Genomic DNA, 27,477 nt, shown 5'->3' on the forward strand with positions numbered 1-27,477 from the left:
AAAAATATATCTAACTTGTGATTTTATGAATTTAGATTCTAAAGTAAAGCATACATTTATAATTTCTAACATTTAAAATGTATATAAAAGTTTAAATAAAATATATTCTTTAGGTAAATTGAACTTTTAATATGTAGTATAAAAAAGAATATGAATAATAGTTTAGGTTGGTTTTCATTTTTTTTCCTAGGAAATGGATTAGAAGTCAACCTTATATCCCAATTATACTTCAAGAAGAGAAAATAAACTGCCTATATGTACAAGTTTGGAAACTAATAGAAGAAAATAAAATATTGCAGAAGGAGAAGGGATAGGATGACAATTTTGTGCCAATTTGAAAATTATTTAAGCAATTTAACCATTTCAAAAGTGAGATGGACATACTTTAAAAGATAAATTACATTTATAGCTGTTGATTAAATTAAAAAAAAAAAACTATACCTTTTCCTTTTAAAATCTGATTTTTTATATAAAAGATGTAAAAATATATATAATAAGAGTTTACACAAAACCAATAATCTTTAACCCAAGATCTCAAAATAGCAAAGTTGTAAGACTATATTTATACATTATTCATTTAATCGTTGGTATAAAAGGTGATTTCAAATGTAGCGGTACTCTAAACATCCTGCTAGAAGAGCTTAAAATACAGATACTAAACTTTTTATACACCAAAATCATTACATTACGATTATTATAAACAGAGTACATGTTACAGACATTGTATACAAAAATTGAATAATGGAGATAAATTGCTTCTGATACAAAAAAAAAAAAAAAAGTCAGGAAGAAAAAGAAAATCACTTCAAGTCTTCATGTGAATGCCTTATTACATCTCAAATTCTGACAGAACTCCTCCATTCCTGATCCTTCCAGCTTCAACAAACATTTTAATTCTCTTTAATGATTTTCTCAACCGTGAGCACCTTATTCAACATAAGTCAGAACCTCTTATTACTTGGCTTGGTGAAAAATATCCCATCAGTAGATGAAGTGATGAACTTTTTTGTGGTGGCCTTGCCCGCATTTCTGATGCCAATTTCCTAGGAGAGATAGCTGATTCATCTGTCTCCACCAAACTCTTCCTTGCACTAGAATATCTTGGAGCAACGTTCTCCTTCTCAGTTGAAGGCTCAAATATACCATGCAAGTGATGAGAATGTGCCAAAGAAACAGGCTCTCCTTCGGAGGAGTAGCTTTTAGAGATAGAAAGACCATAATCATCATAATATGAAATGGCCTCTGCAGGTGAATAACGGTAATAGTTTGCATGAGATGCTGAAGGAAGACTGCTGCTACTAATCAACTGGCTTGGGTCGTTTAGGTCGCTTGATGGAGGGCCATTAGCATTATTTGATGAAAATAAATCTATATGGCTTCCATGAAGTGAAAACTTTAGCACCTCTGAACATTCACCACATTTCAGCTCATGACATGCCCTTTTGAAAAGGAGAAAATCTGCAGGTATCTGCAACAAGTTTAAGCATTTATGACAAGTGACAAAAGGAGCTCCACCTGCCACTGGCCTGTGATGTCTCTTAGCTACCAAGTTCCTTTTCTCCCTTACATATCTACTTAACTCAGGAACCCTACGCCTCTGATCATCAGATTTTGTTTCACGTCCGTACATTGGTGCTAGTTTAGAAGCTGTGAACCATTGTGGACTTGAAGGATAGGAGTGATGAGAAAAAGAGCAACAATCTCGGCCTCCACAGGACCTCTGTAGCCTTTCATGCTAGAAAAGACCATGTGGTGAGATATCTGCTGAAAAGTGCCTCTCTTGGGAACGACAATGGCAGCAAGAATGATCAACATTGAGTGCACTGCTTGTTGCCTCAGCTGAATAAGGTATCCGTGAGGATTTATTATGCCTTTGGTGCTAGTTGACTCCATGACTACATCTTCCATTACACAAAGGGTAATCCAAGCCATGAGAAAACCTTCTCCCCTCATCAAAGTCATGGGTATGGTATGCAGATATACGATTTCCCTTGTAAGCGACACCCTTGGAAAGTCTTCCATTTGCTTCTCCACTCGTGTAGCGAGTCCTGTTCAGTTGATCCTGCAACTTATGAATCATGCTCAACAATAGTTTTGTTTTCTCTTGGTCAGTTTCCTCAAAGGATTCATGTGAAAGAAAGCTCGAGCTGCGGTGGATCTCATCATGCATATGGTTTGATGAGTTTCCGCTTTCATAGTAAGAACGAGAACCACTTCGGTGAAAGGGAATTTTGGGAGGAAACTCGTCTCTCTTTGTGCTCTTCCAGCGTCGATGACCATTTCTTGTAGTCTCCTCAACCACTTTGTTTTGGTTCCCTCAGCCATCTCTCTTGGCATGGTGCTTCGCATTGGACAAATGTGATTGACGTTGAGTTCCGAAGTCTCCATAGAGCAAGTTTTTAGCAAGACCTTTACCCTTTCTGTTCCTTCCCTCAGAAACATCATTAGCAATGGTGTGAGTGTTGTCAAACGAACCTGAATGTTGGATATGTGACCTCTCATCCATTGCTTCATAAGAAGAGAGGCTGTCATCATAAGCATGAGAGCTTCTAGCAGTTGGGGACTTGGACAATTTTCCAACATGAATATCACTAAGCTCTGAACTGTGATCAATTAATTCTGTGGTATCTGTTGTGTTCACAGACCTTACACGGTCAAAGCCACGCTGAACATCTTTTTGAGCTTGCGTCTTCTGTTTCTGAGTGGATACTATATTAGTAGGTGGACCTTCAAGTTTATCAGGCGTAACGTATAGACTGTTTTCCTCCTCTGTACTTGACCTTATAGTAGTAGAAGCACTTTCTGTGGTGCCCACTTCAGGTTTTGCACCGTCTATAACTGATGGATTGTTATTGGAATCTTCTTCATCCCGTGCATGTTCTGCTTCCTCAAACAATTTTCCATCATTTAACTCTTCTGCTCTAGTGCTTTCAGTGATTTTCAGTTCAAGGTTTTCACCAACTGGAGCTGATTTGTAATTAGTGGTATCTTCTTCCAATGCAGAACTAAACTCCTCTTCTGCTACCTTTGATGACAAGTTTCCACCATTCAACTCTTCATCTCCTTCTGAATCAACACTTTCAGAAATTTCCACTTCAGGGATGGCACCTACTACAACTGATTTGACTTTGTTGGCATTTTCTCCATCTGACTCAGAAACGAGCTCTTTTACCAAGTCAACTTGAGTATTTTTCTTTTCAGCTGTTACCCCTTTCAGAGTTGAAGCTGATCTATCATTATACTGAACTTCGTACGTAATGTTTCTTAGAAAAAATTTTCGTCAAAGTTGATCATGTTTATCTATGAAATTTTCGTAGAAAATTTACGTTTTTTTTACCTACGAACTTGTATTTTATCTATAATCAATTTTCGTAGATAAAATAAAATAATCTATGAAAAAATGTCGTAGATAATCTCTAATTTTCTTGTAGTGGGTGAGAGTAGAAGTGGTGGTCGACAAGTGAAGAAGATTACGATTTAAAACTAAATCTTTGTAATTTAGTAAAGATTTTAAAAACCTATACTACATTTTAAAGGTTTAACACTAAACCTTTGTAATTTAAGGGAGGTTTTAAAAACCTATACTAATTTTTAGAGATTTAAAATTAAACCTTTGTAATTTAACGGAGGTTTTGAAAACCTACACTATTTTATAGAGGTTTAACACTAAACCTTTGAAATTTAACGGAGATTTTAAAAACATCAGTTAAGTTAATCCATTGCTAAGGTTATATTAACCTTCGCTAAATAACCCCGTAAAATATAATTTTTTTTTGTAGTGTGTTAACCATTACACTAATTACAATAATTGACAATATTAAAAAAATAACATTGGATGCACAAATAAAAGGATCTCGTTTCTTAAAGGCCGATAATATCACTTATCTTAAATGTCCCTAGATGGATAACTAAAACCATGTAAAAACTAGATAACAATAATTTCGTAAAACATATTTTAGTTTAAAATTTGATATGTTTAAAATAATCCTTAATACAAAATGGTGTGATTAGATTAGGGAACGGATAAGATTTGGAGGTGGAATCAAGAGAAAAGAAAAATAAAAGATAAAATTGGTCGTGCGAAGGGAAAGCGTAGGGGAATAGATGAGGTTGAAGGTCGCTGCTTTTCTTTCTTTTTCTTCATTTAGTTTTAAACATGTCACAAATAGAGATATCGCTCGTTGAATTGGGTTGGGTTTCTATGTTTTTTATGTGAAATTCAATCCAGCTCAATTGAGCAAATTATATTTAATTGGATCAATAAGATAAATTTTTTGAATAACTTTATTTGTTAAAAAATGTATTTAAGAATATCAATTTAAAAAACTAATCGAATTATTAAATTCATCACTCAACCCATATAAAATAAAAGTGAATTATTTCATGTTTAATCAAGTTTAACTGAAATATAAATAAAAATTCAACTTAATTTAATTGATTTGAATTAGATTGAATAATGTAATAATTCAACATAAATAACACCTATGTAATCAATCATACTATGGACTTCATAGCAACCCATTTTAGTACACATTTTGTTATCGACTAAAACTAGAATAAAATATATCACTGTGAAATATAAATTTCAAAGTTGTTAAAATATTAATTATCAATTTTACAATTAATAACTTTTATTATATTTTATCTTTCCTACATCAATTGAATATACTTTTTAACACGACAAATAGTTAAGTAGGTTTTCAATCGTCGTACATAATTAGTGTAAAATAAGAAATTTATTGATCACTGATATATTTCTCAGAGGAATTCACTAATTATCTTATCACTAAATTGTTAATCCAGTAACACGAAAAAATTATTATTTACTTTATTTTTGACTCACTTACCGTTTTTTTTTTAAATACAAGTCAATTGTTTCCGTAACAAGTTTACGTGTAGAATTACATTTTTTTCTCCTTAAAAATACAGTAATACATTACTATCATTTTTATTAATTTTTCTTTGTTTTTCTTCGGTTATCATATGAAAACAAAAACTAAAATAAATCAAGACTAAACAAATATATAAATTGAACTAAATTATTATAAAACTGAGTTAAATTTTAAAAGTAATTTGATAAAACTAAAGTGAATTATATAATAATTGAATTATATCAGGATTTGAACGAAATAAATTAAATTATTTTTTTACTTGTTTAAATTATATGAATTATTATCAGAAGTACATATATTTTTTCATTAACCAACATTTTATAACTTTTAGAAGCAAAATCAGTATAACCCGGTCAATTTAATTTTTTAAAAGTAATCTACCTTTTTTATACAATTTAATTCAATTTAATAATAATTTATTTTACTTTAAATATTTGTAATAACCATACTAATCAACTTTCTTAAACAGTATATTTGGGAAGGTACATTGATCCTACAAAGAAAAATAGAAAAGGATACAAGCAGTAGCGAATCTTCAACCAATATTTTTTAGATGTCAAAACTTTGGTCAAACTACTTTTTTTTTGTTTATTTTTTTGTTTAAAACTATCAAATTGGTTCTCTAGTTTTTGTCCAGGCTCAATTTAGTCCCGATTTTTAAAATTTGATGTAATTTGATAATTTTTGTTAAATTTCTTGAAATGGAACAATGATTTTTCATCAAAATTCATATTAGGATTATGTCAAATACACTAATAAAGTAAATCATCCTTATTCACCACTTTCATTTTGATGAAAAAACCTTGATTTGATCCAAGAAATTTAACGAAAAAAGACCAAATTGTATCATTTTTAAAAAAATTGGGACTAAAAAACACTGGAAAACTAACTTGATATTTTTGAACGAAAATAAGAACTAAAAGAGTAATTCCAAATTTTTTATATAAAATAGTAAAAATATTGTATTTAATTTTTTATGATAATAAAAAAAGTAAAAGTAAAATTATTGTTATTATTATAATTATAAAATTAAATATAAATCATTTTTATAGTTTTATGATAATTAATTTTCATTTATAATAATTAATTCTAAAAAAATAGTGAAATAAAAAATGGTTAAATTAAGAAAATATCACTTAAAAGATAATATTAATAAAATAATTATTTTTATTTTAAAAAAATAAAATATAAAATTGAAAAATAAATATGGACAACAAAAAGAAAATTCTTTATATATAGATATAGATGTATAATGTTTTTTTTAGAATATCAAATATTTAAAAATTTTAATTTTTAAAAAATATATTTAAAATAATATAAATATATAAGAAATTTGGGGGGTCATGGCTCCCTTAGTCACTACTATGGTTCGTCGTTGGATACAAGATACAAAGTAGGGGGCAAAACGGGTCAGTTCTGTCTGTTTTGAGACTCGTCCGTGGTCTGTTCAAAATGGGTTGGATTAGATTGGACTGTCAAATAAAAACGGCTAATATTCATAATTTATCCTGTACAAAATGGGTTAACGGATTGTGCAGGCTTATTTGTTAGATTTTTTTAAATTTTTCTAATTTGTTTTCAAATTTTTTATTTTTAAAATTTGTTTATATATACGTATAAATTAATATTAAAAACATATTTAATCAAATCAAATATCTTTTAAATTTTAATTGATTAGTTATTAGTTGATGTTTTTAATTTGATAAATTAAAATAATTATTATATTTACATGTTAAATTATTTGATTATAACTAATAATTAAAACTTACATTATAAATGTTAATGATTTAAATTAAAATAATATTATATATTTATACATTTAGAAAATATAATATAAAATAAATCTTTTTAATCAATTTTATTTTATTTTTAAAAATGGACAATAAACCAAGATGAACTGATCCATATTTTGACCTATTAAATTGAAGGATTGGATAATAAAAATTAGAATAGGTTCACCAAGTTAAAATCTTTAACCCAACATATTTTTTTTAATACGGATCGACAGATTAACCATTAGACCCAGTTCATTTTAAGAAGCAGCACGTTACGAAACAAAAACACCAAATGACCTTTTGTTTGAAAAAACAAAGTTCCGTCAAATTCAGTAGACAACTTTATTTAATTTTTTTTTTGAAATGGATAAATAAAGAACATTAATTTTTCAATGACAACCAAAGGTGGCCCATGTATATGGGAAATTTATTTCTCTTACATAAAGAAACTTTAGGATGGAATGGATTTTGTTGTCTGTCGATTTTTAAGCAGAAAGTAGATGCTCTAAAAGTAGTTCATGATGGCAATAGTTATAAAATCTACTTGTGTATATGGTGATTAGAAATTAAGATAATCTAATCTTTTTTAGCTGCGCATGAATGAAACGGGTGAATTAAAAAAAGGTGAACATTAATATATATATATATATATATATATATATATATATATATATATATATATATATATATATATATATTATGGTCAGTTGGTAGGGTAACTATAGTTGTTGGAAGATGAAATTTCAAAAGACAGAGTAAAAAGTTAATATAGTAAAATCAATGTCAATATGATCATTCAAAATAAGGCTTATACTCTCACACATATACTATTTTAGTTGTGTCACATTATCATAGCAATATAATTTTCCGTTGATATTGATAGAAATTTAACAGATCAATATTAAAGAGCTGTCATTAAATATAAGGTGGTTTAATTCAAATTCTTTATTCTAAAATATTAATTGGTATGTGATGAAATGCCTTATAATTAATGATTTTGAAACAAAACTTAAAAACACTTATGCCTTGTTCAGTTGAGAGATAGGATTGGAGAGAGAGGATTTGAAAATGAATTATGTGTTGTTTTTTTAAGAGATTTAGAAGTGATTATATGCAGATTTGGAAGTAAATTTTATGAAAGTTTGTGAGAGACTTGATTGATGTGATAGATTAAAAAATATGTTTTAATAGAAGTATTTGTTAGATTACCATTTTTCCATTTATGTAGTAAGTAATATAATTTGATATTTGTATGAGTAAATTTATTTTGTTAATTTTTTTAACTACTAAAATTGAAAAAAAAAGTACCAAGTGATGTGGGATCCATTCTAAGTGATTGGATCCAAGTGATATGAGATCAGATCCCTTGTTATCTTCTATTTCCATACCTCAATCATGTACACACACAAATATTATACAACAAATATTATACAAAGGGTGAATATGTATTTGCTTAATTAATCATCTCAAATCACCTCTCATTAGATGAGATGCTAAAAGTGATACATCTCACTAATTAATACATTCACTCTCTCTTAATTAACTACAAACGAACATAAAATTTACTTCGTAATCTATCATACAAACGAATACAACCTTAATGATTTTGAAATATTTTATTAAAAGCAATCAAAGTTATTCAATTTATTGACTTATGCTACAAAATATTAAACAACACTTAAAAATGAACTAATTGAGTAAAATTTTGATATATGTTAAATTATATTTTTTTCTTCTTCTTCTTATATGCTCCCGCTCTTTTTAACCAGTGACATTTTTTCCTTTTATATCAGGTTTTATTGTTTTATAAATTTTTTTTTCATTATACCATGTTTCCTTTAATTATTTATGCACTATACTTGAAAAATTCATGGGTTCATGAATTTTCCATACATAAAAAAGAATTAATGTGAATCAATTAATGCTTCTTATATAAAACTATTTTATATTTGGAATAATAATTCAATGTTTTACTTTTATTTACGTTTGATTCAATCCAGATCATTATCCTCTAACGATATTAAGAATGATCTTACGAAAAAGACTAATTGAGTTTTTTTTAATATAATAAATAAATATTAGATGTCTTAACATAATGAAGTTAATTAAATATCATTAATAACACAAAATTGGGATGAGCAAGGGGCATATTATTTATTCTAATAATAAATTAATAATACATCAAAACTAAATTTAGTGTTTCTAAAATATATATTTAACTACTCTCTCAACATTTGGACACCAATTTCATGAATTAACTGTGGATGTCAACGTTGATTGCAGAATTTTCTCCTGAAAATTAACTTTTATTTTATAAAAAATTACGTACATGTTGCTTTCGGTCCGCGCTAGCCAATCCAACATGTATTTATTGGTTATCGTGTTTCCTTCGAAGTATTGTAAACGTTTGGTGCTAAGATCATTAAGAAGAAGATTAGATAGTTTAATCTAAATTAATTTTGATACTTTCATTGCTTTGTTGAGATCAAAAAGATAAAAAGGAAATTGCATTAACTTTTCTCTAGTTGACTATCCATTCAAATAATAAAGTATAAGATTTTAAAATCTATTTTAATACAATAATAGCAATAATCGTTAAATCAAATTATATTAAAATAAAGAATATTTTCTCTTTTATATAAAATAATTTTTATTTCTATATTTTTCATTCATTTCTATTTATTTATTTTATTCACTCAAAGAAATAGTTTAGTCTATCAAATATATCAAATTTTGGCAATTCTAAAATTATACGTCACATCTCAAAATGAATGTTACATATATTTTGCTAATTGTGACATAATGAGCTGTGGTTTTCAATTTTTAATCTTTTTTACTTGTTTTGAGTATTGAATATTGGTCTGGGAATTGTTTCCTGTGCATAGTTAAAGGAATTGTTTTTGAAAGAATTGAGGAATTGTTTCCTGCACTATTCTTTCTCTGTCCCAAGATGTTAAAATCTTATTTAATTCAATAAGAGAATGGATGGAGATTGACGATAAAGTTTGATAATATGTCAAAATGGAAAGTGTGATGAAGGCGATAGAAGAATATATATATATATATATATATATATATATATATATATATATATATATATATATATATATATATATATGTATGTATATGTATATGTACATGTATACACTTCATGAGTTGAGTGGAGAAGGGTTCTTTTGAAGTTGGAGGTGGATAAATTGGGTTGAAATGGAGGGTGTGGAGAGAAGGAGAGGATGAAGGTAATTGAATTGCGTGAGTGGAAGGTTGTGGTTCTGAGAATTGGGGAAGAAGTCGGGTTTGAGAAAGGAAGAAAAGATGAAGTGGAATTTTATTTTTAAATTAAATAATTTGTCACGTGCTGTTAGTTTTTAAGGACTAATTTCATAAATTTTAAAATGATAGAAATTTAACTATACTAAACTTTGAAAGAAAGACTAAAACCTGTTGTAAAAATCTGTTTATTACAAAATATGCAATGACAATTTGACTATTATAACTAGAGTAGTTTTGTTTTGATCATTATTAATACAACAATTTTGATTTAGACATTACAACAAATATGACCGTTGTTGAGCTGTTACAAGATATTCATCATGAGTCATGAGATTTTAACCCATCACCATTCCTCGTTCACACCTATAAAAAAAAAGGTGGTCTCTGGTGCTCTCCAAAAGGATAGATAATTCAACTCTCATCTCTTACTCTATAGTGTTTCTTTTGCTCTCTTCTCCCTTTATATCTTTCTTCTATTATCCTGAGTTATTCATACTCTTTTCAAGAGTTTATCTTGCTAGTTTTTGTTGTCCTCGGATATATCCGAGATGATCATGTTGTACCATGGACGATTTGTGCATACACTACCCATAAATCCTTAAGGACAGTGTTTCAACACGTCTCAAGAATTTATGTATTCGTATTCTCATCATATTTATACTATAAAATCAAAATCGCTTAATAGTTTAGAGAGAAAAACATAGTTAACCAATATTATTTAAATAGTTTATATACCTTACAAGACTACATGGGAGGATATACATTATGCTTCAATTTACTTATTTTTCTCCTAAAAAAATTAGAATATATGATATCATTTAAATAATTATTAAAATGGACAAAAAATAATAAGCTCAACTAAAAGATGTAGGTTTCTTCAACTATATAGAAAAAGTTCCCACATTTTTTTATCCAAAACTCATTGATAAAATGTTTAATAATTCCCAAATGTGTATCTACTCACAAGGTCGGGATGATAAATACATTTGTTTTCATGTGTTTTTATGAGTACTAATACATCGTTAATTTATAAAATAACATCAAACACTTATTCTTGTTGTTTGTTTTTGTTTTATCGGAGAACATCTTCTCTACACAATTTTTCATTCATTCTTCCAGTTTTTTTAATTCATTTGATATCTATCAAATTCAAATAAATTTCCGAGATACGTTTTTCTCTCGTTTCGTCGTAATCTCATTTACACATTTTCTTCCTATACAACTTTCTTTAAATTTGTTATTAGACTTTAGGAAATATAAATCTTAATTCTAACAAATTAAACTATTTTTAGAACATACATTTGATTTTTTTTTCTTTTTAATATTTTTATTTATTTTTTATTACATAAAATTTTTTGATTACCAATTTTGAGTATTCAAATATTTAGACTTTTAGTTTAAGTAATCTATAAAACTTATCTTCTTTACTTTTCATTTCATGTAAATAATTTTTCGTACACAATTTTTCATTATTTCTTTCGGGGTCATTTAGTACATGAAAAATTCGTAAATACTTTTTTCTTTTATCATTTATAAAATTAGTAAATATTATAATTACAATAATATACTAAAAATTATGATTATTATTTAATATTTTAATTTTTTAAAAAATTATTTAATTAATATTTGAGAGAATAATTATTATGAATAAATGCATACACAAATTGTAAAACTTTAAAAAAATGGTATTTTATAAGTTATTGTAGTTAATATTAAAAGTTTTATTTATAAATATTTTTGTTATAAATGAGTTTTATTATTTTAAAACACATTATTTCTTTAGAAATCAGTTCTCTGACTTCTCTCTAAGAGTTCTCATTCTTTGTTTGACTGATTGAAGATCTGAAATCGAAAGAGTGATTCTCACAACGAGCTTTTCAATTTGGACCAATCAGTTTCTTCAATCGTGTAAGTCGAGTTTTCTGTCTTTCTCTGCTGCCCAATTTGTTTTGTCTTGCATGTGAGCTTTTTTGTTCTGGTTCACCCAATAAGTCTCACATCGCTTAGGAGTCGAGGTTAAGTGTAATTTAAATACTCCTCCCTCCCTCCACCCTCTAAGATGCCTTTTAAAGACAAAACCGTGGCGGACCACGTTCAAAAGTGGACAATACCTCGGGAACGCGATCCTTATTCCTAAGGATGATGTGAGACGAACTTGAGTTAGGTCAGAACACTTTTCATGTTTGCATGCGCAATTTAAATTATGAGTATGAGTCTTTATTGATAAGTGATTATAACGATAACAGGTAAGGGAAACTAGCTTAAATCTTGTGTTTTATGAGTGTTTGTGATTTTTAGTAATTCACTTGTATTGATGGATCTGATGTGGTGTGAATGTGAAGCCTACTTCTGTTTTTAAAATTTTTAGGCTTAACTTGATTAAAAAGGCCCAAGGCCAACCCATTTGTTCTTTTTTCAGAAAAACCCTTTCAGTTTTTCCCATTCAACCTTTACTCAACTTCTCTCATTCACCAAAAATAGCTCACTCACTCTTGCTTTCCTTGAAACATAATTTGGGCTAGGGCCTTTGCGAAATCCTCCTCCGAGCTAACTGAACGTCCTTTCCTCCATGTAAGTCGAACTCCAAACTTCTATTTTTCTCCTTTTGCAGTTCTACTGTGTTGGTTCAGTTTTGGGATCTCCCTTAGAGCCTCATTTTTTGTCCACCTGTATTCATGCTTTTCAGCTTCTTAGTATGTTTTGGAGTTACGGTGTTCCTCTCCACCTAGGACTCTCTCCTTATCAAGAGTAGTAGCAGTTTCAAGGTAAGGGAAACTAGGTTTTAAAGCTTTTAAGTGTTGTGCATGTTTCTATTTTTGGTTCTGAATCTTGCTTAAAATTTGTGTTGATGCCTATGATTATGTGAAAATAAATGGTATGTTGTTTCTAGATGAATTCCTGGTGTGCATATGCAAGCAGGTGAAAATCTGTTATTCTTGCCCAAGCGTAGAGCCTCTAGCCTAAGTGAGAATAACAGAAAACTCCCCTTTGTTGGTGTGCGAGTTGTCGCTCAAGCGAAAATTCTCACCTAAGCGAGAAAGTCTAGCTTAAGTGAGAACTCGTAGATGTGCACTACACCCTCTGTTTGAGTTCTCGCTCAGGCGAAAAGATTCTAGCTTAAGCGAGGAGAATCTGTTGCTTGAGTGAGACCTCCTAGCTTAAGCGAGAATGTGATATATTGGTTTTAATCCTCTGAGTTCATTTGTGGTTGGTTGAGTTTCTTTTAAAAGCATGAAATATGTGACTATGCATGTATAATGGGATGTTGTGGATTGTGTTTGATGTGTTTAGCATGAGATGATAATGTTTTGAGATAATATGTGAATTACGTGTGGAAATTTCATGGAGAAATCCCTAGGGTGATAAATTTTTGTGTGTGTGTGTGTGTGTGTGTGTGTGTGTGATGACTTAAGGATTCAAGTAAGGTTGCATCCTGACACTCTAATGAATCAGTCAGACTCACTTAAAGTAGACTGGTTCAAGGGGTGAAAGTAGCAGGAGGTCCCAGTCTTTTGCAGGATAATGACCTTAGATGATCATGGACTAACCTTGTGTGTTGTAGGGTGAAACCCATTGACAATAGCTCTACAGAGCAATAGAGGCCACCACAAGTACAAGCAACCAGTGAATTCGATTTCATTACATGTATCCAAATAATTGAGTTAGAGGGTTTGTCATGGTTTGTTATCACATGTTGTTTGTGTTTAATAATTTGCTTGCTTACTCATATGTTAAAAATTATTATTTTTTCTCTAGCTTACCCTTTTCCTGTTTGTGTTATGTTTTCTTGTGATGTTTTCCTTTTTGCAATGATCACCAATGTTGGTGTGAGTAAATGTGGAGACTCCTGGTGATCGTACAAATGGTGGAGATGCATCTATTTAGACTAGGCTTATTTTTTATCACTCTTTTGAGCACCTTTTTGAACTACTTTTATTTGTAATTCCTTACTTTGTGAGCAATCTTTTGCAAAACTATTTTACATTTTAAGACAAGTTTATGACATTCATTTGTGCCCTTGATATTTCTTCTTCAGTATATTTTTGGATAACTGTAATGGTTGATTCTTATATACTTTATGTCATTGCTCTATTTTATATTATAATTATGTGATGTTTTATTTATTAGAGTTATTATATTAAATGGGATGTCATAGTTAATATGACTAGATGTATGTGACTCTAAATGAGCTAAAGAAATTCTCTGTAAGGCTTGAATTTGAGTAATCTGACATTTGTTGAGCCTAAAATCATGAAATATATCATCATAAAGATTTTTTGAACTAAGGATTGGCTCAAGGAATATCAAATCTCACAAATCAAGCTCAAGGAGGAGTTTCTATGATTTTTCATGGCGTTGGGTTGCACGGATGGGGCAAGGGGTGAGCAGAAAAGCTCAACCCGTCCGAAACCATCTAATCCGATTGAAGTATTATGTTTGCGGGTCGGGTTTAATGAATACGGGTCAGTTAGATAAAAACTAACGGGTTAATGTGGGTTTAAACGGTTGGGTACGGATTTTAATTTAAAAACCCATGGATATTTGACCCGATCCGCAAAGGAACATAAAATCCAAAGTTTAGGTTTTTGCTGTTACCCTTTTGTCTTCTATCAGACTAGAAAACCCTAGATTCTCTCTCTCTAGCGACTTCCTCTGCAATTGCTTCCTCTCCGACTACTTCATTTCCAGCTGCCATCTCTCTGCACCACCATGGGCAAACTCTATAACTGCTGTGACGGTCACCAGGACGCATAACGAACCATAACCATCGCGTCAGCTACGGGTGTTCACCGGAGCTCCACCGTACAACCCAAACAACAAGCGTGACTTCACTAGAGCAGATCCACCATGAACATCAACGTAAACACAAAACGACATTCACCACAAGCCACCGCGAGTGCAGATCTAAGAAACAGTCTTCACTAGAAATTGTGAGCCACCGTGAGCCACCACAACTTCATGCACCCACCAAAAGCAATCACCTTTATTATCTTATTGGTGTCATTTTTTTCTCAAATGTAGCGTAACTATGGTGTTCTTTGGTTTTTTCTTTTTTTTTTTGTGATTAATATGAATGTCTGATCATTAAAAGTTCTCAACTTTATTATTGAGAATCAATTTTAGTCTTCTAAAAGTGCTTTCTATTTTGGAGGAGATGTAGATTTGTTGTTCTTGCTGTCTGATTTTGTTGGAAGTTTCAAGTTTCATTTTGTTTTTTTTTTCTAGAAGTTTCATGGTTTCTTGTAATTTTTTTTTTGAAAATTATTATTTTGTTTTTGCTAGATAAATTTCATCTATTTTATTTTAACCCGAATGAACCCGTATTCATACTTAACTAACATTTTAATCGGTCAGAATGGATTTTAAAATATGAAAAATGGATTATGTCGAATTAGACAGGTTGGACCCGAATCCGATTCAACCCGTCCGTTGCTCACCCCTAGATGGGGCAATGGGCGCCAATTTTGGAAACCCAAAACAAAAGCCATTGTCGAACTATCAAACTATCGAGCACTACCCTTTCACCTCCAGTTGCCCGTTTACAGTCAAACTGGCGTTTGGCACTACCCAGTTTTTATGCATTGCATTCTCTTGGTAAAATGAAGATTCCTGCTTCGTTAATGTCAGATTGAGCTGAAATTTTAACAACGAATCCTTGACAAATAGTTTTTCACTTTGACGGTAATTAGAGGTCTATAATGAGAGAAGTAATTCTTATAAGGTTCACATAGATTAGGTTGTTGATAGCTTTGACATTTGTTGCTTATGTTGAATAATGAATGATTGATGCACAATGTTATCGTATGTTTTGGTATGATGAGTTTAGTTGTATAGAATAATTAATGAAAATGTGTATGATAAAGCATGTTGATGTATGATAATGGGTATAAGGATCTTGTAAAAACATTTTGATACGATAATTTTAATTGGTTGAGATTGAAGAAATTTATGATAATCTAAGAAGGGAATCTCATTAAATGCTTAAATATTTAGGGTGTGCATTGAGGATAAAATTATTACATCTTTGGAAGTTATCCTGAACTCTATCAGTCATTCATACTCATATAGAGAAGGATGATTAGGTAGTGAGAGTGGTAGGAGGTCCTATCATGAGAACGACCATAGGGTTCTATGACAATAAAAAGGATTTACCTTGAATGTGGTAGCTCGGGTAGGCGAGTTGTCCCACCACCACAAGTGCATAGCATTTCTAGTTTTACTCAAGTTGCACTTATCTAGATAAATTGAGTTTTAGATAGTTTAATAAAGTACATGTGTGTAATCTTGATCGCTTGTGATAATTGTAATAAAATTTGTTATTTATGAGGTATGTTTGTTCTTTTATAGCTAGATTACCCTCTCTTGTTTGTTATTTGTATGTTTTGTATTCTTCTTTTGCAATGATCATCTTGTTGGTGTGAGTAAATGGAGATGTAGGTGAAGAGGTACCTCTTGATGTTGAGGAGTCAGTTGTTTGGGTGGTTGAACAATGTTAAATCATGTTAGGTATAATTTTATAATAGAACTATAGTATAGTAGCTTGAGAATGTGTATGTGTGATATTATTATAGTTTTATCTTGTAAAACTGTACTAATATATGATAACATTGGATTATCTATCTTCTGAATATTCATCATGAAATATTTTATTTTAGTAGTATTATGCTATTAAAATGGGATGTTATAGTAATATGATCATGCATTTAGCCATAGTTGATTATACCTCATAAAAAAATAATGTCAAATTATAGATAAAACAAACTAATTAAAACAATTTAACTTACAATATTTTTACAAACCAAAGTTTAAATTTGACATTATCATTTTAAAGTTGGTTTAATAAACCAATTATTTTGCAAATTGAAGGTCTGTACTTAAACATAAATTTGAAGAATGTAATTTAATTATTGTGATTTAAAATTAACTCTATTTCATAATTACATGCAAGTTAACACTACAAGAAATTCGTTAGTTATCTAATAATAATTACATACGGATTTATAAATACGGATTTGTGCAGTAGAAAATACCAATTTTTCTTGTATTATAACTACATTTAATAACTATGTAAGTTAATATAGAAGAAAGTACATAATCCATCTTTGGACATAATTGATAATATCTATTTAATGATATAATTGTAGTTAAACATATAATCCATTATGCACCTCTACCATAACAATGCCAATTAGTACAATTATGGAAAACTAAAGATTTTTCATATAAAGTGTTTCATGTGAAATAAATGAAATTAAAAGGTAAAAAATTTGTGTTTTATAAATGTAATTTAAGAAATAAATTATTTAAAATAAAAAATAATAATTTGTATATGTTATTTATAATTAAATTTTTTAACAAGTTCTATTCTTGATTTGACAAAGTTTTAAAAAAATTAGTTTGTATTTACTTTAAGTTTAAACCAAAAAATATATATCATAAATTTCATATGAAAATTAAATATAATAAAAATTATGATACATAAAAAATGTGTTAGAACAAAACTTGTAATAGTATATATATATATATATATATATATATATATATATATATATATATATATATATATATATATATATATATATATATATATACTTTTTCCTGGTAAAATAAATATTAAAAAAATAAATTCAAATTTTATATAAGTATAGAATTATATTAATAAAAATAATTATTCTTTATATCTTGATAATTTTATAAAAATATACTAATGCAAAATATTTAATTATTGTTTTTTATTTTATAAATCAATTACTTTATATTGAATCATTTTTTTCTAAATTAAAGTATATTCTTTCTTTTTAAATTTTAAAAAATGTTTATAAAATACATAATTTAATTTCTTTTTATCAAGGACATTTATCATAAATATTTTACTTATTTTCACTAACATTCCTTATTTAAACAATTTTACTTTTTAATCATTTACTTCATCTTATATTAATTGTACTACATCAAAATTAAATCCAAATTCTGAGGACGTAATAATATTGAAAATTAAAATAACGGTAGTAATTGGGCAATAAGGTACAGTGTAATAAGACTATTTTGTCGTTTATTTCATCGGTCATATTAAAATCCCATCAGCTCTGGAAAATGTAATTGACATTGGAGGCCGAAAAAGAAAGACAATTTACAAACGGGCCCACTGGGCCTCTCCGATAAGTACCCTCGACATTTTCGAAGTTCTATTTGTTTTATTTCCCGCCACAAATCTCATCCTTTCCCGGCCATCAAACAATGTGGGTCGGCAATGGCCCACATTTTAAGGACCAATTTTCTTGACGATGGTTTTAAGAACGGTGTCATTAATTAATAATTAACCCTTTAATTGAATATTTAAACACTGTCCCGTTTTGCAAATAGAAAGAAAGATAGAAATGAAATACAATTATATTATTCGCTTATTAAAAATATAGCATTCTAATATTTTATTATAAAATAAGAGTAATTTCGTTTCGTACCTTGTGAATTATGAAGGCAGAACAAATATTGGCTTATAGATGGATAGAATTGGATAGATTGTGCTTTCAACATTTTTCTTAAAAAAAAGTATTTATATATTTCCGTTAGGGTATTTTTAAATAACATTTTAAAAAATTTAGAGAACGTTAAAATAACTTTATCTTTTATTATTTGTTTTTTTAAGTGAACTGATAGACAATTTAACGAATTAAAACTACAATATATTTGAATAGATTTATATTTTAAAATTGAAAATTTTTTCTGGCAATTTTTTGTCTTTATTAATATGTGATATATATATATATATATATATATATATATATATATATATATATATATATATATATATATATATAATAAAGGAAAAATAATAATAAAAGCCTCTTTGTACAACTTTTTAAGGGAAAGATCTGTTTGATTGTTAATTTAGAAGATACTGATTTGTTAGGTATATAACAAAGGCGAAAGAAAATTAATTTTTTGGGGCGATATATTTTAATAAAACAAAATTATGTGAATTAATTATGTATCTACTTTAGCTTATAAGTGTAAACTCAATATTTTAAGTTTATATACATTTTGTAAGAAATTATGAGTTTGAATTTAACTTATATATTAAAATATGTATTGACATGGTAACAGAAACTCATTATGGAAAAAAATAATAATAAAGATATGTGTTAAATTTATATAGAGATATCTTTTTTTTGATTTTAATCTTTCTAAAAGTATTACTTTTGAATTTAGGACATTCTTTTAATATTTTTTTAACGAGTTTATAATTATTTTAGCATACAAAGTAGAGAAATATTAACTAAAATGATAAGTAATATTTTAAATTAAAATAGCTACGTGGTTTTCAGACATGTAATTAACATATTATTTTTATGAAAATAATATAATTATGTATAATTTGTTTAGTACATTATGAACAAAATCACCAACGATTTTTATTGTTTTTAATCTTATTTTTTATTCCATTCAATAAATTACTATTCACAATGTATTAAAAAATAAAAGTAAAGTATTAAAGCAAAGTATGTTCAATTATCTCACTTACTCGAATTAAGTATACTGCTCCCAAAGTACATACTTAAAAATAATTTAATTACATTAACTCAAATATATCTGCTTATAGTAATAAATAAAGGTAATGCATGTCAAGTTACGAGAAGTTAAAGCAGATACAAACACTTAAAAATATATATATTTAAGTCAGTATTAGGAATAATGAAATTTAAATTTAACTTGTGCATCTCAATTTAATAGGGTTAATTTTTTCCCTTTGTTCAGCGTTCTAAAAAATAGTTTTTGTTTCATTAATTTGGATTATCTAGTCTTTAATAAACATACTCATGTGGTATTATGCAATGAGATAAAGATAGAAAGAGATTTGAAAATATTTAAACATAAAAAAAAAAAATGGGTTAGTTGAATGTGATGAGGTTGAATATCTAGGTCAACGTCAGTGTTGTTTGTTACCTACAGTGTTCGATTTTGAAAATAGATGGAATTGAAATTTGAGAAGGCGGGATAGATACCAGAAATTGAGGGGCCGTGTCTCTCTGTCACTCACTCACTCTCTCATCCCTTTTTCATTTCGGTCTCTTCTTCTCTGTCTTATAACCCAAAATTCATTCGCTTTTCTTATTTCTTCTCATACTTTTCTCTCTCCAATCTTCTCTCTTTCTCCGATCTCTCCGCCACTCGCTACGGTACGCTTCACTCAACTCCATACACATCTTCCTCCTGCCGATTGCTTTTTATATTATTCTGCTTTTACAAATTCTTTCTCATTCTCAATTATTTCCGATTCATCCTAACTAACTCCTCATTACTTACTTCATATTGTTTAACCGTCTTTTTTCAATTGATGTTTTTTTAAATCATGCTTAATTTTATGCCGTTTGCGTTTTCATTCGTGTGTGAGAGCCTTGTTAGTGTAAGTTAACTCTAGTTTGTTCCTGTTGTGGAGTTTGAGTCTGGATAACGTAGATCGTGGTTGATATTTGTAAATAAACTTTGACATACATTAATTATTTGTAAGGTAACATGTTCAGCAAGTTGTTTCTTGTGATTTTGTGACGCAAGGCTTAAAATTCAGATTGATTGTTGTGTGTGTTCTATGCATTATTTTGTACAATTATAATAATAATAATAATACATAGGTACGAGTAGCAAATTAGAAAACGTTCAGAACTGGACTAATAATAGTTAGGGTGTAATTCTGTGATTTCCGCAAGCAGTAATCATTTGTGAGATAAGTAATGGAATTGACCGCGGAAGGAAGAGAATTGGAAATTTGTATGCTCACATATTCCATTAAACACGGTTTTATGGAACATAGTATACCTCCTGTCAGTTTTGCTCTTGGAGGGTTCAGATTCAATCAAAGTATATCATCTATCTTGATTGAAGAAGAGTTTTGAAATTTCAGTGAATAATTGGATTTTTGCCGTAGTTTAATTTTTAAGATATTGTTTTATATCTAATTCATATCTATGGAAAAGAAAGAAAGAAAAAACGGTGATAGCTGATTATTGGGTGTTTTTGCAGTCCAGATTTATTATTCATGATGTATCGATTTCTTCTCAAAATTTCTGTAGTCTGACAGATTTCTTCCTTGTCGTTTGTTGATTGCTGACGATTGGAATGATAATTCATATATATTTCGTTTTTCTTCGAGTGCAGTATTGATTTTAACCCCAGATGGAGAACCCTGAAAATTCTAGTGTAGGTTTCGATGATCAAGAGAATGTATCGGGGACACCATACTATACTCCCTATCCGAAACACTTGTTGCTGAAATCTGGCCTTCAACCAGTCAATATAGAGTTTTCTTCCCCTAGCTCTGGTGGTGATAGTTCTGTGGCTTCTATGAAAGAGGGCTCTAGATCACCTTCCTCTTCGTCCTCATTATCTTCAGATTCAGAGCAACAAATTCAAATAGTTGGGGAGGAAAAAGCCGATGAGATATCCTGGGAGACTGAGAGTAGAACTTATGATGAATTGCTTAAAGCATTCCTAAAAAATGAGGAAGAGCTGAAAATTTCCAACTTTAAACTTAAGCTCTCAGAAGAAGAGATTGACAAGTTGAAAATTCAAATTGAAAAAAGTGAGGGTCAGCTTAATAATGCATTGGTAGAATCACAAGTAAAAGATGAAAATCTTAAGTATGAAAAAGGACGGGTGCTGGAGTTGCAGAAAAAGACCGTTGATTTGGAAACACATGTTTCAGATTGCAGCCTCAAAATTGAGAAGTTGGTCGCACAGCTAAAGCTTGCTGAAGAACACCTTAAGATATCATATGATGAAATTGCTAGATTAAAAGAGGAACTTAATATCAGCACATCTGGTACTCGGGAGCTGCAAGGTCAGCTTGAAGTAACACAGCAAAATGTGGTGACATTAGAATGCCAACTTGATTCAGAGAGAAAGCAGATGCGGGACTTAGAAGACAGGCTTACATGGTACAAAGATAATGAAACCAATAATGAACTTGAGGTGCAGAAATTGAAGGCTCAAATGCTTGAAGCCGAAGCACACTTCTCATCGGTGAAAAATCAGTTGCATTCTGATGTTGCACGTTTATCAGAGGAGAACATACAGCTGGGCTCTAGACTTGAGGAATATGAATCTAGAAGCCACATGTTAGAAAACAAATCAAGGCAAATTGAAGCTGAAAGATTGAAAATAGAAGAGCAGTTTGTTTCCCAACAAACGGTTCTGCAAGGTGAAATCAGTTGTTTGAAGGAAGAACTTAATCAGAGAAGACACGATCATGAAGCTGTGAATAGGGAATTTGACCAGCACAAGCAGAAGTATGATATGGTCATGACTGAAAAAGATGAGGCCAACGCAAAGATTCATAACCTTATGGCTGAGACAAGACATCGCGACAATCATATTGCTAACCTGGAAAGAGAGTTAATCCAGCTACGCGAACAAAAGGCTGAGCTGATGAGAGGATCTGCTGCTACACTGAATGTGGTAAATGAGTTGAAACTAAAAGTTGATGAGCTTGAGAAAGAGGTGACTCGGCAGAATTCTGTGATCTCTGACAGGGCTGAGGAGAAGAGGGAGGCCATCCGGCAACTATGCTTTTCAATTGAGCACTACAGGAGTGGATATAAAGAACTGCATTTGCTGGGCAAAAGCGTCATGCCGTTACAGCTTCCTAAATTTACGTTCACCCATGTCTCCTCATTTTAGTTTTTTTTGCTGTAGATCTTTGCGTACTATAAATTTTGTTTGCAGTTCTCTTATTCTTGTTGAGCATTATTACAGAATATTGTTTTCCTATCGAATTAGGTCAAACACTTACATTGGTAGTTGATGTTGATGAAATCACTATGTTCATTTCTTTTCTTGTAGTCTTGGATTCTGCTGTTGGTTTGGTAGATGACATGATTTCTCTATTTTCATTTCTAGTTATCTTTTGGGTGTGAAAAGAAATTATATACAGGGTAGGATAATGTTCTGGGGTGTGAAAAAGAGAAGAGAGACAAAAAGGAGATATAGCGTGTTTTTGGTTTTGGTTGTGTTTTCACGACGTGCACGCATTGGGAGAAAGACGAGGGAAGGAGCCGCAGTCGCAGTCATGGAATGAATAGAAAATGCTGATTTTGCGTATTTAGTTGAGGTGCTGCTAGACCATTTAGCAGAGATATCTTTACGGTTTTTATTCTACATTACCTGTAGATGATCATATCTTTGGGTGCATTATTAACTATTTTCATACAATATTATTTCATTTAAATTTGGATAATATTTTATATTTAATTATTTTAAAGATTACTTAATTATTTATGGGACACTGTCCACTGAAGTCGAGTAGGATATTTATAAATTGTAAAACTTTCCTCTAAGGTATATAATATAGTTATATATTTAAAATTTGATTTTAAGATCATTAATTAAATTAAAACAATTTTGGGTCAAATTCTTTGACGCACTCGTTTAGCAGTAGAAGGCAATTAGACTTTATTGAGTAAATTCTCTTTTAAGTTTATTTTTAGTCTGTTTTCTAAATTAATTCAAAATGTTTGAAACCAAGTTTAAAAAATTAAATAAAGTGATAGATATTTTAAAAAATCAAAGTAAGAGCACTAATGGTCTATGTATACTGTACAAATACATATTTATTCCTTTACCTATTTGTGATAGTTTTTTTTTGTACATATATTTTTTTACTGGGAATTAAACATAACTGTCGTTATTTTAAAAATATTTATTGTGTTGAAATTTAATATATACAAAAAATATTGAATGGTACAATTATTGAATAGTCAAAATTCAATTTATTTATTTATTTATTATTATTATAAAATGCAATAATTTCACTAAGAATTCCCACTCAAAATGTACGTGTGGGAGTGTAAATTTTTTTTTGGATAAGTTAATATAATACATAAGTATGACAATTTATTTAAAAAATTTCAAGTGTGTAAAATAGTGTGTAGTGCATCGATACAGTTAAATTTATAATATAACATGTACCTATTATACATTGTTTGTTTATGTGAAGAACAAATAAGAGAAGTCAGACACAAACATCACCTTACCTCAATCCACAATCTCTCTAGTTGATTTCTCCTCGGCTCGCGCATGCCATCTGCTGGTATCACGACTTGGACTGACTTGGACCCAAGAGGGGTTACTTGCAGAGAAGACTAAGACGCTCAAGTCAGCCAAACGATTCTCAGAAAGTCAAATCTTGTGATTAAGGGATTAATGAATGCGTACCTTTAATTACTAGGGTCTATGTGTATTTATAGTTTATTAATTATGTTTGGTCACGTCATTGGCTGGGCCTTTGGTTGGGTCGTAAGTGGGCCGTAGGTGGGCCTAGGCCTAGCCTAGGCCCCTTAGTTCGATCATTGTTGGCCTTAGGGGCCTTGCTTCTAATGCTTTAAGTTTGTAAGGGTCGACAGGTCTCATTTCGTCTTCTAAAGTATGCGGCTTGAGCCGCTTACGCTTGTCCGCTTGATTCATTTGATAAATGCTTGCATGCTTGTAGGGCTTTATGTAGGCGGGTTTTACCGTATAGTTGTGTTAGGCCGCCTAGGTGCAGTACACCAATCATCCAGCCTTTGTCGGTGGAGACATAGCGACAAAGGACGAAAAGTGTGAATGATTTTGACCGCCTAGGTGCAGTACACCAGTCCTCCAGCCTTTGTCGATGGAGACATAGCGACAAAGGATGAAAAGTGTGAATGATTTTGACCGCCTAGGTGCAGTACATACATGTTTTTGGTTAAATTTATGAGATTAGTATAATTGTTTTCTGACGTAAACGGTGAATCAAATTTAGTAATATATTAGTGATTTAATTACTAATTTGTTATTTATATTTAGGTTTATGATTATTTTGGTCTTTATATTAAACTGTTTCTTTCAGTAAGTTGATGTTAACGTACAATTTGGATCATAAATTTCTTTGATTTTTCTTCATTTTTTTTTTCTTCTTCTAAATCTGGATTAGGTTTTTTCCTCATTCATTGTCTATCAATGTTTCTTCTTTTTATTTCCTCTCATCAGTTGTAAGTTAAGGTTTTCTCCGCAGTCTTACATACGTAGAACTCGCCATTTATCTCGGATCTCTTCCTGCAAATACTCGCAAAAGGGGAAGGCTTGAACTCGGTTTCAACTGCAATGGTGGATTTAAGAAATCCAAGCAAGGTTTGGTTTGGAGCATTTTTTTTTTAGGTTTTGACATTTTCCTTTTGCTTTAGTTTATTATTGTTTGCCTTTGTTTTCTTCCTTTATGTTTTGTGAGATTCCCTTTTATGGGAGAAATTTTTCTCTCGGGCTTATGAGCATAGCTTTGAGATGGAGGGAGAAAAAAATGATAAAAAAATAAAAGAATTTTTAAGACAAAAGATGACTCAAATTTTCATAAGTGACCCTTTAGAATATATTGTTAGTGTCAAAATACCAAATTGACTATTTTTAAAAGATAATAGTAATCAATTGAGTTATAAATAATATAGGTAACAAAGTAAATTATAGATCTAAATATAGGAAATTGAATTACTAATTAAGTCTACATTATTTAAAAGGATAATAATACTCTAAATCTATAAAAGTTATCCACTTTTAACCCTCTTACGTTTCGGTGAAGTTGGAATTTTGAAAAGTAATTTTGAATTATTTTTTGAATTGCTTACGACAACTACTTTATCGTGCCGCTCCGCGCACCACCATGTGCACTCCTCACGTTTGCCTTTCGCCACCAGACTGTTGTTGAACCGAATCTTTGATCTCGTCCTGGAAACTATTCTAACATCAGAGCTCACGTCCTCTCGTCGTTGTGTCGACGAGGATCATTTCCCATGTTGATGCTATCACCTATGAGGTCCTGCTTCTCCCTCTCTGGTTCATTTTTTATTGGTGTGGTGAGGGTTCTCATAATATTCACGGGCTCGTCTTTCTTGGGTGCATAACGTGTGCCACTTCTACTCCAATCTGCAAGGAGTGATTCATTTTATCATTCTTCGGCTGAGCCTAATGTACCATTTGTAAATAAATATAAATGTTGTTGGTTCCTGATGCTTTTAATGTGTTTTACATTCTGTTGATTGGTAAAATGATCTTGGTGGATTGGATTTCCAGAAGAGAATGGTAAGGCAAATGCTTTCAAGGGAAAGTAGTGAGCAGAAATCATACGGGTGAGGAGAGATCTAGCTCACCGTACAAGAGAGTGAAGATCCATGGTCAGTCCATTTAAGTACCCAATAACATTTATATTTATTTACAAATTGTACATTAGACCTAGCCGGAGAATGTTAAAATGAACCACTCCTTGCATATTGGAATAGGAGTTGGTGGCAGATCTTGACCAAAAGTTTTGGAGGGACCAAAATAATATATTTTTTTATCATTAGATTAGATTATTAGTATAATGTTTCAAAAAATAATTTCTTAAACTAAACAATTAGATCATTAGTATAATGTTTCAAATTATATGAAGTAGAATGTATCTGTTCTCATCTTCACGAATAGCTTCCCTTTTGTCATTTTAAAAAAAATGAATCTATTATTTTATTTTCCATCTGTATAAATATTTGTTTCGAATATAATATTAGAATACAATTTTTTTTCTTATATATTCATAAAAAATGAATTTGCAAAAGGCTTGTGAGATAAAAAATCATTTTAATAACTCTTAAACTAATATTTTATTATAATGTAAGATGATAGAGAGTTACCTTTTTTTCTTCAAGAAAGAAAGAAAACAAATGAGAAATTAGAAAAAAAAGAGTTTGTGTCTAATTTTTTTTCTTCAAAAACAAAAAGAAAACATATGAGAATGAGTGATGAATACAATTTGTGAAAAATTAGAAAGACAATGAGAAAGAAATAAAAATTATCTTAATAAATATTTAGTTTAATTATTATTTTATGTTTCTTTATTTGTCCAAAAATGTCTAGTTGGTTGTCTAATATTTTTTTAGTCTCAATTTGTTGAAAATTGAAACGGTTAATAAAGATATTTTGCTTTGTTGGTGCAATTAACATAATCCTTGTGTTAATTTTAATGAAAAATATTTTGGTCCGCTTCAACAAATTTAATGCAAATGATCAAATTGCATCAACTTTTTCAAAAATCGGAACCAAATTGAGACTAAAAAAAACTAGATGACCAACTTTGTTAAAATTAAATGTTGTGTTTTATAAAGGAAATAAAAAGTCACAATATTTAATTTCCATTAATTTCTAAAATATACTACATATAATTATTTTAAAAATTAAAAATTTAAAAGATATATATAATTTAAAATAATTTCAAAAATATAAATATAATTTAAAAACAAATAAAAAATATACATATAACTTAAAAAACATTCAAAAATATTGGGTGGCTGTAGCCCCTCCCTGCCCTTTAAATGATCCGCCCCTGGTAGGAGTGGCACAAGCTATGCACCCTAGAAAGACGAGCCCATGAATATTATGAGAACCCTCACCACACCAATAAAAAATGAAACATAAAGGGAGAAGTAGGACCTTATAAGTGATAACAACAACAAAGGAAATGATCCTCGTCGACACAACGACGAGAGGACGTGAGCTCC

At 29.9% G+C, this 27,477-nt stretch overlaps 2 pseudogenes across 1 annotated transcript; one reads left to right on the forward strand and one right to left on the reverse strand.

The window, feature by feature from the left end:
- Positions 1–641: 641 nt before the first annotated feature.
- Positions 642–18,116, reverse strand: LOC146882442 (uncharacterized; annotated as a pseudogene).
- Positions 18,117–19,966: 1,850 nt separating this feature from the next.
- Positions 19,967–22,776, forward strand: LOC146882443 (uncharacterized; annotated as a pseudogene). Its single transcript, XR_014985017.1, has 2 exons — positions 19,967–20,118; positions 21,095–22,776. The product of XR_014985017.1 is annotated as an uncharacterized LOC146882443 (transcript).
- The last annotated feature ends 4,701 nt before the right edge of the window (positions 22,777–27,477 follow it).

This window comes from Vigna unguiculata, chromosome 10, assembly GCF_037176805.1.
Source record: "Vigna unguiculata cultivar grain cowpea cultivar isolate G323 ecotype 2 chromosome 10, ASM3717680v1, whole genome shotgun sequence".
Lineage (NCBI taxonomy): Eukaryota > Viridiplantae > Streptophyta > Magnoliopsida > Fabales > Fabaceae > Vigna > Vigna unguiculata.